General features: G+C 33.3%; 1 long non-coding RNA gene across 1 annotated transcript; it reads left to right on the top strand.

The window, feature by feature from the left end:
- The first annotated feature begins 1,454 nt into the window (after positions 1-1,454).
- Positions 1,455-12,472, top strand: LOC127703206 (uncharacterized). Its single transcript, XR_007982775.1, has 4 exons — positions 1,455-1,599; positions 5,405-5,495; positions 10,101-10,243; positions 12,226-12,472. It is a non-coding gene; the product is annotated as an uncharacterized LOC127703206 (long non-coding RNA).
- Positions 12,473-13,302: the final 830 nt, after the last annotated feature.

Here is a 13,302-nt window from a genome sequence, read left to right as displayed (position 1 = left end):
AAATTTTTGCACCTCATGTTTGCGGTATACCACCTTTTCCGCAAGTTTATTGTTTTCTGTTTGGTATTAAATTAATAATTAAGATCCATTTTGTTACATCTTGTGATCCGTTTATTTGGCAATCGCCATGGCAGTCAGCAGGGTTTAAGAACATCCGTTGTTCGACCTGCTAGTCATTTGCGTTTTGTTAAAATATACTTTTTCCCTTTTTTGGTCTTTTGGAAATTGTTGTTTGTGCTGTATTTAGACCCCTCAACCAAGAAATTTGTTTCGCAGCAAGTTTATTGTTATCTGTTTGGTATTAAATGTATAGTTAAGATCCATTTATTACACCTTGTGATCCGTTTATTTGGCAATCGCCAATGGCAGTCAGCAGGATTTAAGAACATTTGTTGTTCGACCTGTTAGTCAAATGCGTTTTGTTAAAATATACTTTTTCACTTTTTTGGTCTTTCGGAAAATGTTGTTTGTGCTGTATTTAGACCCCTCTAACAAGAAATTTGTTTTGCATGCACACGTATAAAAAATTGCGGTTTTTATCCAACGCAATCATAGGTTTGAACGTTGTTTTCAATTTAGACTTGTATATATATATATATATATATATCTATATATATATATATATATAAGTACGTCTGAACCAGTGACAACTTTACGATAGATTTCATCCATCGGATCTTCAGTGATGGTGATACAAAGCTGAAAATACATTCTGTATATATAATTCGTCTAAATACCGGCCTAACAATGTTAGATCTGTAAATTTGCGAAAGCAAATTTTTTTGTTCTTCCCTGGCCGGAAAAAATTTGCTTGCGCAAATTTACAGATCTAACATTGTTAGGCTGTTATTTAGACGAATTATATATATATAATTTTTCTAATTAAATCAACATATTATTTTTCTATTATCTTTTTAAATCAAACAAACCAGCATAGTTACAAGTGTCAACTGACTCTAAACATATCGGCAATAAATTTTTTAACATTGACTACATCATTGTAAAGTAGTGTTGTTATGTAGAATAAGTGTTTCCGGTAAGGCCAAATTTGTGTTTTTCTGCGTTTTGCTTCTGCTAAGTTTCAGGTTTTGAAAGGTCCGTGGACACCAAAATAATCCACAGAATCTTTTGAATAGTTTGACTTAGATGAATTTAAGAGGTTGTTTGAACTTCATATTTATATACGTTTCCGAAATCATCATTTTGGTTTTATTCAAAACATGTTATACTGATGTGTTGTTCGCTAGATATATTTATAAAACTAGAAAAGATTTTCATTTAAAAAAACGGCTTTTTTGGATTACCTGTCTAGTTTTATTATCAATGTGATTCATTCTATGTTTAAATGTCTGACTGACTTCCTGGAGTACTTGTAGATTTTTAATTTTATATAGACGCAAAACAATTAAACAATGAGATATGGTGACAAGGTTTTAAGAGGAACTAGCTGGGATTTCCATAATTTTGCATATAATTTACTTCATTGTTTTCCGGTCTCCCTATTAAATTTTATGTTTCAATATTACCAATCTAGTGTGAGTTGTCACGAAGAAATGAAAATGGTTATTGTTTATTTCAAAATTTTGCTTTTGATAACAGGTAAGATTCTTCAATTCTATAAAAACAATGGCTCTATGTGATCATGTGATCATAATAGCTAAGAGAAGATATTATATGAGAAAGATCAACATTCGAAATATAAATTCCACCACTGCAACAAGTGTTTTACGATATTTCTCCACTCGAGAGATTTGAATTTAACTGTTGAGAGTAGAGAAATATCGTCATACACGAGTTATAGTGGTGGAATCTGTTTCTCTTATGATTTGTTTCCTTTCTTTTCAATGATTTGCAGAAATTTGTGTTCTTTATATGTGACGTCATCAGGCATGGGCGCCTTTTTTCATGACGTCATGATAGAAAAAGTCAGAAGAAACCAAGAAAATTTGACGTCATAATTAAATTTCGACCAATCATTTGCCGAGAACAGATATTTCACTAGTGAGGAGAAATATTTTTCTCACACCGATCAGGAAATGTGAAAATAGCACAAAAGTTAGAGAATTTGATTTTATTAATGAATGGTGTAAATAATAACATTTGCTTATATGAGGTTCTGGATTCATTTTGGGTTTACAGAATAGGGAATAATGAGTAAAAAGTGCAGAATAAAAGACAAAACAAAAAAAAGCAATCAAGAAAAATGAACACAAATAATAAATAAAGAGAATAAAATAGGGTGCTTAAATATAAACGATGAAGGGCATCAAATAAAAAGAATACAAAATGGCCTAAAAATTAGAGAATACAGAAATGAAGGACCCCAGATACCTTCTATATGTATATATTCAATGGGAACCGATACTTTTTATTATAACAACTTGTAGAAAAATGTTATGTAAATAGGTTACTGTTGTTTGTCAGTATTCACCGCTGAAACTAGATTACTCTGCAACTATCCTTACGGTAGATCACAGGCGCAAGGGTACATGATTTGAATTTTTTTCTTTGTTTGCAATATATATCTAATTTTATATTTTTGTACATCATATACTTAACACTATACCTTATTTGTCCTAACTTGTTTTTGATGAATTTTTCCATTCTGATAAAATCCCTTATTTTACTATCCATATTTAAAAACAACAAGTCATTTAACTCGACGCCATTTTGTATTAAACTTGCCAAAACCTCATCAAAATTTTCACAATCCATTAAAGAACCTTACCATTTTTTTGCCATTTTACCATCCACGATAGCTGAAGAGGGGTCACCCCGCTATTACGACACCACATTGGTCCGATACAAGCTGTTATTGAAAATCAACTTCATTCGAAGAAATGGAAAAGAAAGTACTTTCAAACTGGTACATATATGTAAGAAATACCATCATCCTATAACTATTAGGCAATCGACAACCATGCAATATTTTGCTCTAAAAATACAAAGTGTGACATAGCTCTTTCATAAAAGAAAACTACGCTAAGAAGAGAATTTAATTGATTGATTGCTTGCTGTTTTTTTATGTCCAGTGGCAAATAGTTCATGCATGTTAAGGACAAAAACAAATAAATAATTAACACGAAAGGTATGTCCTGTAATAAGGAATCGACCGTGTGGGCGGAAAATTTAGACTGCAATTAGAAAATGATGGTATACTGGATAGACATAGAAATTTGGCCTTTCAACAGACTGTCATGGAATAGAAGATCCTATATAATATATGTTCAAAGTATGGAATATCATTTCCACTGAAAAAAAACCGTTATTTGTTCCTAACGGAATAAAGGGTATATATAATATTTGTTCCAAAAGGAAAATAAATTTTAGCATTGTTTACAACAAGGTTTCCAGGGGAGCTTCTGTTATGAGTAATGCATATACATTGAAGGTAAACAAGTGCGGGTACCACCTATGGATCTATTAAAGAGTTGTTGAAAGGTTTCTTAAAGTGCAGTGAGCGTGCCACTTTCTATACATGAGGTATCAGATTTAACTTCCTTATTCAGATCAAACGTGACTGTGTATTGATGCACCCCCATAATTAAAGGACGTCCCACTTTGACAAGTGATTAAATTCATCTTAAAACAAATCAAAGGTTAATATATTTTTATACCCAAGTCACCAGTGGGATGAAGAAAATGTGGAATTTTGAAGAACAGTCTCTCTTCGTAAAGAAAATGTCCAGATTGCAATATACTCTCAGAAACTGTAAAGACAAAGATTTCATTAACAAGAAAAACACACTTTTTTTATCTAAGCATGTTGGTTTCCATTTACAACGAACTTGAATATAAAAATCCGAAACTTCATAAAAAAATTAAAGTCAAAATGTCCATAGAAAAATTGAACAATCGATTATATTTGGTTCTTTATTGAAAACTTTATAACGGTTTTCTAAACTCATTTAAAACGGTTGGCATTTGCTGTCCAAATGGACTTACAGTGAATATAACTGCATCCAAATTACTGCTCTTCCTTCTGGTCGACCCGTAGTACTGGACTTATCAATTGTATTTATTGTTAATTTGTTCTTATCCTGACCATGCATGACGTAGTTGTCACTGGATATAATGACAGATTTATCTCCCCTTGCGTCTATGTTGTTGAAAAACGACATGTTTGCCAGTTATGTTGCTTTCGCATGGGAAATTTAAAAAGTTTGACCTGATTGAAACGATAGCCGAGTAATGTAGTCGTTGATCGGAAAATCTATACATGCTTCTGATAGAAGAATCAATAAGAAGAAAATGAGTGCCTTTATAAGGTTAACACTCACATAGAAATATTTTTAATTATTTTTCATTTAAAGAAGGGTAGGTTATTCAAAATGGCAACTTAGATCCCTTTAGAGGTTTTCAGTATGCTGATTCGAATAGAACACTGCACATTGCTTACTATAAAGCAAAAACATATTGATATCTGATTATGAAAATTTTGATCTGCTAACCGAGTCTCTGTGCGGCGAGAGCGTCAATAACTGAAGAGTATTATTTAGAAAGGAGATAATAATTGAACCAGTTTACCAACTGTTTAAAAAAGAGCGTACTACAACACACAACTTCAACACAAGTGTTTACACGTTATAACTGTAAGCATTACCTGTTCCCATGATATTGAACGAACCTTTTATTTGGCTTTCTATCATAGCAATAACTACATTTTTTTTTAATATTTCGATGTCAGATTAATTAATGTCGAACTATTGGGTGTCAAACTAACAATTAGGTGTCGGACCAATAGGGTGTTGGAATATCGGGGCTGTGTTGAAGACACCAGATCTATCTTATGTTCTTAAACATAAAAAAGGCACTTAATTCGAAAGAGAAAAAGAATGGTTTGGTGTACGATAAATTTTTTTTGAAGAAAAATGATATGACAGACAGCAGCTAACGACAACCTCTGAATTACAGGTTACAGATTTTGGACAGAAACATATTCAATAATGGCGTTGGGTTAATTATGTTAATAAACCCCCAATCCTCTCCCAACATAAAACAGGGATGTCACAGAACAACAAGAAAACAATTTAAAGACAATGTGACCCAAAGTTTTCAATGTATGTTAATACGTTTCAACCAAGCATGATCATTCAGAGGATTAATTTGCTTAGGAAACGCTGTAAAGATTAACTATATTTTTCTATTATACCTAACTGTATTTTAACAAATATATATACGATACATATGGTTTACAGTTTTGTTAAAAAGAACCGTCAATGATGTATCCAATAATCCAATAACATGTCATGCACATTGTTTGCAGATGGAAACAGGTCGCTTTTATAATGTAAACAGAAATGAAAGCTATTGTAAAATGTCTAACGATAGATTTGTTTGAATATGTAAGAATATGGAGATAAAAGGAAAAATATTTGATTATTGATTAATTTTTGAATTTCAGTTTTACCATCTTTATCAGCAAGAAGATATAGAGTAAGAACATCAGTGGGGACGTATTACTCCGGATCTAGTTCAAGCTATATTAGCAATACGTAAGTAAACTTTAATTGTTTGAAGTCATTTGATTTAGTTTTACAATTAAAATCAATGTTAAACCAAGGTTGATAAAACGACACCGACCTAACACCTAATTTATTGTTGATACTTTCGTTGTTCGCGCACGGTCATCACAATGCTGATTTCCTTTCAAGCTAAAATCTGTGTCTGCGGCTTTAAGTTATATAAAACGATTTTTCTGGTAATTATGATGTTTAGGAAGATATTGAACCAATGCTTGCATATAAACTAAACTATTTTCTATTTCGAGATTTTATTTACATATAAACAGTCGCAAAATATTGAAGCACGTAAAGAATGTATGAGATGATAGAGCGATGTTATTTTCTCATAATTTCCATGCGTTCCAATATGTGTTGATTAAACTTTATCATTACAATTGTTAAAAAGTAAAATCACAAAAATACTGAACTCCGAGGAAAATTCTTAATGGAAAGTCCCTAATCAAATGGCAAAATCAAAAGCTCAAACACATCAAACTAATGAATAACAACTGTCATATTTCAGACTTGGTACAGGCATTTTCTTATGTAGAAAATGGTGGATTGAACCTGGTTTTATAGCTAGCTAAACCTCTCACTTGTATGACAGTCGCATCAAATTCCATTATATTGACAACGATGCGTGCACAAAACAAACAGACACAATAGGTAAAAATGTCATAAATAGGGGAACAGCATGTAATCATTGTGTTATCATCTTAATCACTAGAAAAACGAACAAAATTTAATGTAACGAAGAAGCACAAAAAGGCATATATCAAATTTAACATCCTCATTATGCTTTTTTATTGTACGATTTTATTTATCTATGTAAAATCCACCCATAAAGGATGAAAGGTTTTAAGTACTGGCGTAAAATCGCGCGTTTGAAATTCGCTCAAGTAGACATAAAATAATTTTGTCGTTCAAAGTATGACGGGATACATAAGTATAGAGAGTCAAGTAAAATGGATATCACAAAAAACAGACTTAACAGTAAAAGTTATATTAATAAATAAAATAATTTTGTTGTTCAAAGTATGACGGGATACATAAGTACAGAGTCACGTCAAACGTATATCACAAAAAAACAGACTTAACAGTAAAAGTAATATTAATAAATAAAATAATTTTGTCGTTCAAAGTATGACGGGATACATAAGTATAGAGTCACGTCAGATGGATATCTCAAAAACAGACTTAACAGTAAAAGTAATATTAATAAAGACAAATAAAAGAATACTATAACACGTTATTATGATGATAAACAACGTCAGTACGCATATTCTTCAAGACCATCGCGTATTATTTGTGAATTTGATACGGACTATTTATCTACAAGTTCTTGGTACCTTCCGATGAACCTTTTTAGAAAATGGACGAGGCGTTCTTTGACATACCCTGATTCATCAACTTTCTGCTCAGACACTGGTGACGTTTTACAAAGTCTGAGTAGGAGCTGCAAGCTCTTGAATACCGAATAAGTTGGGAGATGTATATCCCATATGCAGGTGAAGTTGGTATATTGCTACTAAGCCGTGTCTGTTGTTTCTTTAATTTCTAGTTCTGGTGGATATATTAATGGAACCCAATCAGAAAAGTTCGGATTGTTAATGGAAAGAACATCATCAATATACCTGAAAGTGAAATTAAATAGCCTGGCTTCTTTGATCTTCTTGTTTTTGACAAGTGTCGGAAGGAACTCCGATTCATATGAAAATAAGAAGAGGTCGGCAAGGAGAGGCGCACAGTTCGTTCCCATAGGAATGCCGACAATTTGTTGAAAAAGTCTATCTCCAAACTCAACAAATATGTTGTCAATAAGAAACTCCAGCATACTGATCACTTGTTCCTCTGTGGAGCATGTTTTACCCTTTTGTTCACTATTAACAAAATATGCCTTATGGTATCCCAAAGTAATAAATTTATAGCGTATGCTACCATTTTTATGTTGAAAAGCATTGTGGATTATTTCCTTTAGACGGTTTTTCAATTTCACATGGGGAATGGTGGTATACAAGGTTGAAAAATCAAAAGTTTTGATAGAACTGATTTCAGAAAAAGACCGAGATTTGAAATTATCCAGAAGTTCTTTAGAGTTTTTAAGAATCCACATATGGTTAATACCACTACGCGAGTAAACAGTTTCACAGTATTTCTGAAGACCCTCTTTCACTGCGGACAGAATTTTAGTCAATCTAATGGACAATTCTTTAGTGGAACATGCAGATGAGCCGGCAATGTACCGTTGTTTGTACGGAATTTTGTGAAGTTTAGGTATCCAATACAAACAAGGTAAGTCCTCCGATTTGTTGTTCAATGCAATGTTCATTGAAGCCATGAAGGATTTATGATTCGCCAAAATCTCATTCTTGTCAAATGATATGTTTTTGTGTGTGGGATTACCTGAATGCTAATTTATTCCTAATTCTTTTACAAGACACTCGTAGTAATACGATTTACATACAAAGACAATATTATTTGAAGCTTTGTCCGCAGGAACAACAACATACTTATCATGAAGAGCCTCTTTGTCTCTGAAAACGGACTTTGGTCGATCATTCATACAGTTTTTCAACTTATGAATGCCACGTTTTATCAGAGACCTGATTGTTTTGACCCATTCTGACAAAGTGTCCAGTTGAACTTCTTATCGTTTAGCCCATGCTCTGGCGTAGTCCTTCATGGAATCCTTAATTATTTTGAAGTTATAGTTGGGGTTCTCTAAACTTAGGACCATGAGAAATCACCTTTCGGAGATTTTCATGTTAAATTATGTTTAGAAATGAATCAATGTATCAAATTTTTCTTTCAGAGTCGATTTTATCTATCTATCTTCCATGTTTCTTTACCTTTTCTTTCATCACAGTTCCCCTCGCAACTGCGCTGTGCGGCGTCATGGATAAGAAACATTGATCTCTTTAGTTCCTTGGAACATTGTGTTTGTGCGTCTTCCGTGGATTTGTGGTTTGCGATTGACGTTCAAGTTCCGCCTTCGTATATCCTCTATTTATACTAAATAATGTATTCGGCCTATTTAAACAAGTTCAAATGTTCTGTTTTGATAATTGTTTGAAAAATTGATATCTAGATATTTAGATATTTAGATATTTGGATGATATATTGGCTCTCAATAATGACGACTTCAGTGTGTACACTAAAGAGATTTATCCTGTTGAACTAACTTTAAATAAAGCTAATACTAAAACTGAACACTGCCCTTTCCTGGATCTTGATATCTATATCATTAACGGGAAGCTTAATACCAAAATTTATGATAAAAGAGATGATTTTTCATTTCCTATTGTTAATTATCTATTTTTAGATGGTGACGTGCCCTTGTCACCATCTTATGGTGTTTATATATCTCATCTTGTACGATTCGCTCTTTTATGTAACAACGTATTATATTTTAGCGAAAGAAATCTATGTATTACTGAAAAATTATTACACCAGGATTTTCGATATCACAAACTAGTCAAAACATTTACTAAATTTTATCATCGGTACAAGGACATCATTCGTAAATATAAATCAGCATGCAGACATCTTATACGTTCAGGTATTTCACATCCAATCTGTTATGGTATTATTCTTTACAAAGCACAAAAATGTCGGCATTCACCTCTAAAGTTAACAAAACCCTTAAACAGACTTATTAAGAAGGGATATAGTTACGATACTGTTGTCAGGTCAATAAAGATGGCAAATTTTGGCTTTAATATTGATTTACTTATAGGGTCTTTGCATCGGAAATAAACACATTTATTCTAAAACCAGTTGTTGGCATGATACGGGTTATGTTCTTCTCATATATTTTATGATGGCATGATACTAAACCCCTAACGGAAGGGATTGTGCTTCATATTCATATGATGAAGACATTATCTTTCAATCAGTTTAATTGAGGTCTGGGGCTGGCATGTCAGTTACAGCTAGTAGTCCTTTGTTAATTTATGTATCATTGTCACCTTGTTTAGTTTCTTTTGTTACCTATTCTGACATCGGACTCGGGCTTCTTTTAAACTGAGTTTTACTGTGCGTATTGCTGTGTATTTGTTTTTTTCTACATTGAGTAGAGGTATAGGGGGAGGGTTGAGATCTCAAAAAAAAACATGTTTAACCACGCCGCATTTTTGCGCCTGTCCCAAGTCAGGAGCCTCTGGCCTTTGTTAGTCTTGTATGATTTTTTTATTTTAGTTTCTTTTATATATTTCGGAGTTTAGTATGACGTCCATTATTACTGAACTGGTTCATATTTTTGTTTAGGGGCCAACTGAAGCACGCCTCCGGGTGCGGGATTTTTTCGCTGTATTGAAGACCCATTGGTGGCCTTCGGCTGTTTTCTGCTCTTTGGTCGGGTTGTTGTCTCTTTGACACATTCCCCATCTCCATTCCCAATTTTATGCATCCTTTCTGCATTGAACACCAAACGAGACAAAAGTGCTTCAAAAACTTGTTTTCCTCTTTAACAGATAGTCGAATTTATTAAACGATGTTCATAAAAGAAACGGGCATATTTGAAAGCTCTTCTTTTTATGAATGATTTATGTCGCTAAATAAGTTCAATTTTGCATTTATCGATTTTTTTTATTGTAGCAATGTTTGGATTTACATAGTTATAGCAGTTCTGATCCTCGCTTTGATATACTCGTTGGGAAAGTTTTGCTGTAATAAAAGACGAGACAAACCAGAGAAACCGCAGAAACTTGATGTTTCCCCTGTTTATATCACCGAATACGGTAAATTGAATTATTTGAAATGAGTAACTATGGTAAGAGTTACTGAATTCGAAAATTGAAGTTGAAACTTACATGACAATTGTTTTTGATTGTCTGGAAAACAGAGGCAAAACAAATGAAGCGTTCAAAACTTAATGCGTCCTATGTGCTTTCCATGCCTTGCGGTCATAAAATTATCGAGTAAAGACTCAAAAATTAACCAATCAAAATTGGCCTGGACTTACTTTCATCAGGAATGATCAATACAAAAGAAATTAAAGACAATGATGTAATGGTACTTGAGAATCTATTTGACCGAAGGCAACCTTAAAAGAAGAGCTAAATGGTATTTAAAGGAAAAGTTCAGAAATATTAGTTTATTAATTATGTTTGTGCCGAAAAACTTACTAATAGCCTGACGATGCCCTTCGGACTGCCCACCAGCAGAGGTATCGCTTTAGTGCTAGATAATGATGATTATAAGACTTCACGAATTTAATGCGTTCGAAGTGCTTTTCCGAATTCACCTAATCAGGAACGCTCAATACCAAAAAATTGAAATAAAAGAAAGTATGAATACTTATGAGCTACAAACAAATCAGATCACCGAATTTTATATATACTAACGGAAAAACTAAGAAATGTACGTTACAAATCTTATAAGTAGCGACACATTGACTATTGGGCAAAACTTTTATTCTGATTCACCATTCTAAATAATTATCTCCTTTAAAACAACACGATTTGAGGACAAAACCATCTGCATTGAAATTTGTCCGAAGTTATCTTCCTTTGGACAATAAGGATTTAAATTGTCGATTCATATTGAGGACAAATTATATCAATAGTTTTGCTATCAACAATGGTTTTTCTACCGTCAATACATTTTTCAATATCGAAAATTGTTCAGTAAAATTGAGAATGGAAATGGGGAATGTGTCAAAGAGACAACAACCCGACCATAGATCAGACAACAGCCTAAGGCCACCAATGGGTCTTCAATGCAGCGAGAAACTCCCGCACCCGGAGGCGTCCTTCAGCTGGCCCCTAAACAAATATGTATACTAGTTCAGTGATAATGGACGTCATACTAAACTCCAAATTATACACAAGAAACTAAAATTAAAAATGATACAAGACTGACAAAGGCCAGAGGCTCCTGACTTGGGACAGGCGCAAAAATGCGGCGTGGTTAAACATGTTTTTTGAGATCTCAACCCTCCCCCTATACCTCTAGCCAATGTAGAAAAAACAAACGTACAACAGTACGCACAGTAAAACTCAGTTCAAGAGAAGTCCGAGTCCGATGTCAGAATAGGAAACAAAAGAAAATAAACAAAATGACCATAATACATAAATAACAACAGACTACTAGAAGTTACTGACATGCCAGCTCCAGACCTCAATTAAACTGATTGAAAGATTATGTCTTCATCATATGAATATCAGGCACAATCCCTCCTGTTAGGGGTTTAGTATTATACCGTCATAAAATATATGAGAAAAACATAACCCGTGTCATGCCAACAACTGGTTTTAGAATAAATATGTTTAATTCCGACGCAACCTATAAGTGAATCAATATTGAAGCCAAAATATGCAATCTTTAATGACCTGACAACAGTATCGTAACTATATCCCTTCTTAATAAGTCTGTTTAAAGGTTTTGTTAGCTTTTGAGGTGAATACTGACATTTTTGTGCTTTGTAAAGAATACTACTCATTACTACGTTCACTCATAATAATATATTAGACCTTGTTATAGACTAATAGCTTGATCATTTTTTTTACCGAAATTAATTTGCTACCTCCACTTTTCCGTCTGGCTTGCAGATTTGCAATTAGGAGTTACAGAATGAGTTTGAATCTCGCTTAACCTCTGCTAATTATGACAACAGTGTAGCTCTTGGACATGAAATTCATTGATAAAAATGAAACATGTGTAAGACTGCTTGTAAAATATTCTTTATCTTTCATTCTTAACACCGATTGTTTTTTTACAGGGAAATCAGTGAATGCAGACCTGTCAAAGAAGAAATGTTACCTGTAAATCACAAAGTACAGGAAAAATATTTCCATCATTATGTTACATTTTGTCGAAGAGTGTCGAATCAACACTTTCTTTTTAAAGAAGCTGAAATGTCATCATTTAGACACAATTGTAAAAAATAGAAAAATTTGAACTTTAGTTGAATGTATAACACGCTTTAAAAATAAATTTGTCTCTTGCTCCAAGAGACAGAAATAGTAGTTTGAGCTCTATCTATCTGTCAACCGACAGTATGAACTTTGTCATTACTTGGCGTCCGTCGTCTGTCCGTCCGTACATGCACTTTTTAAAAAATCTTCTATGAAACAATTGTATGAAATGGAACCAACTTTGTCCACAATATTAAAATAAAATTATGTAATATGATTGCCAATATGAGACTACTCTCCATCCTTTGGGTATCTTTATTAAGAATTTTATCACAAAAATTGCATTTTTTTTAGCTCACGACTTGGAAATGATAACAACTAGAGAGAAAGAGTCTAAGTGAAATAGGACAGACAAACAAGATAACATTGAGAATGGAAATGGGGAGTATGTCAAAGAGACAACAACCCGACCAAAGAGCAAATAACAGGCGAAGGCCATTAATGGGTCTTCAACGCAGCGAGAACATCCCGCGCACCCGGTTGTCCTCAGCTGGCCCCTAAATGAAAATGTGTATAAGTTCAGTGGAAATGGACGTCATACTAAACACCAAAACATATAGATGAACTCCAATTAAAATAAAACATACAAGACTAACAAATGCCAGAGGCTCCTGTCTTGGGACAGGCGCAAAAATGCGGCGGGGTTAAACATGGTTTGTGAGATCTCAACCCTTCCCCTATACCTCTAGCCAATGTAGAATAAGGAAAGACACAGCAATACGCACATAAGATCTACATAAGCGCCTTTATAACGGACATTGGTGACTGGAAACAGGTGTTATTGCCGTTGATTGATTTTTTTTCAATTATTGGTTAATTTCTTTGATAATGTTTGAGATAGAAGAAGAAAAAACTATAATCAACCATAAGGATTAATAATA

Source organism: Mytilus californianus, unplaced genomic scaffold (genome assembly GCF_021869535.1).
Source record: "Mytilus californianus isolate M0D057914Y unplaced genomic scaffold, xbMytCali1.0.p SCAF_1, whole genome shotgun sequence".
In the NCBI taxonomy this organism is placed as follows: domain Eukaryota; kingdom Metazoa; phylum Mollusca; class Bivalvia; order Mytilida; family Mytilidae; genus Mytilus; species Mytilus californianus.
This window is presented reverse-complemented; position numbering and strand designations above follow the sequence as displayed.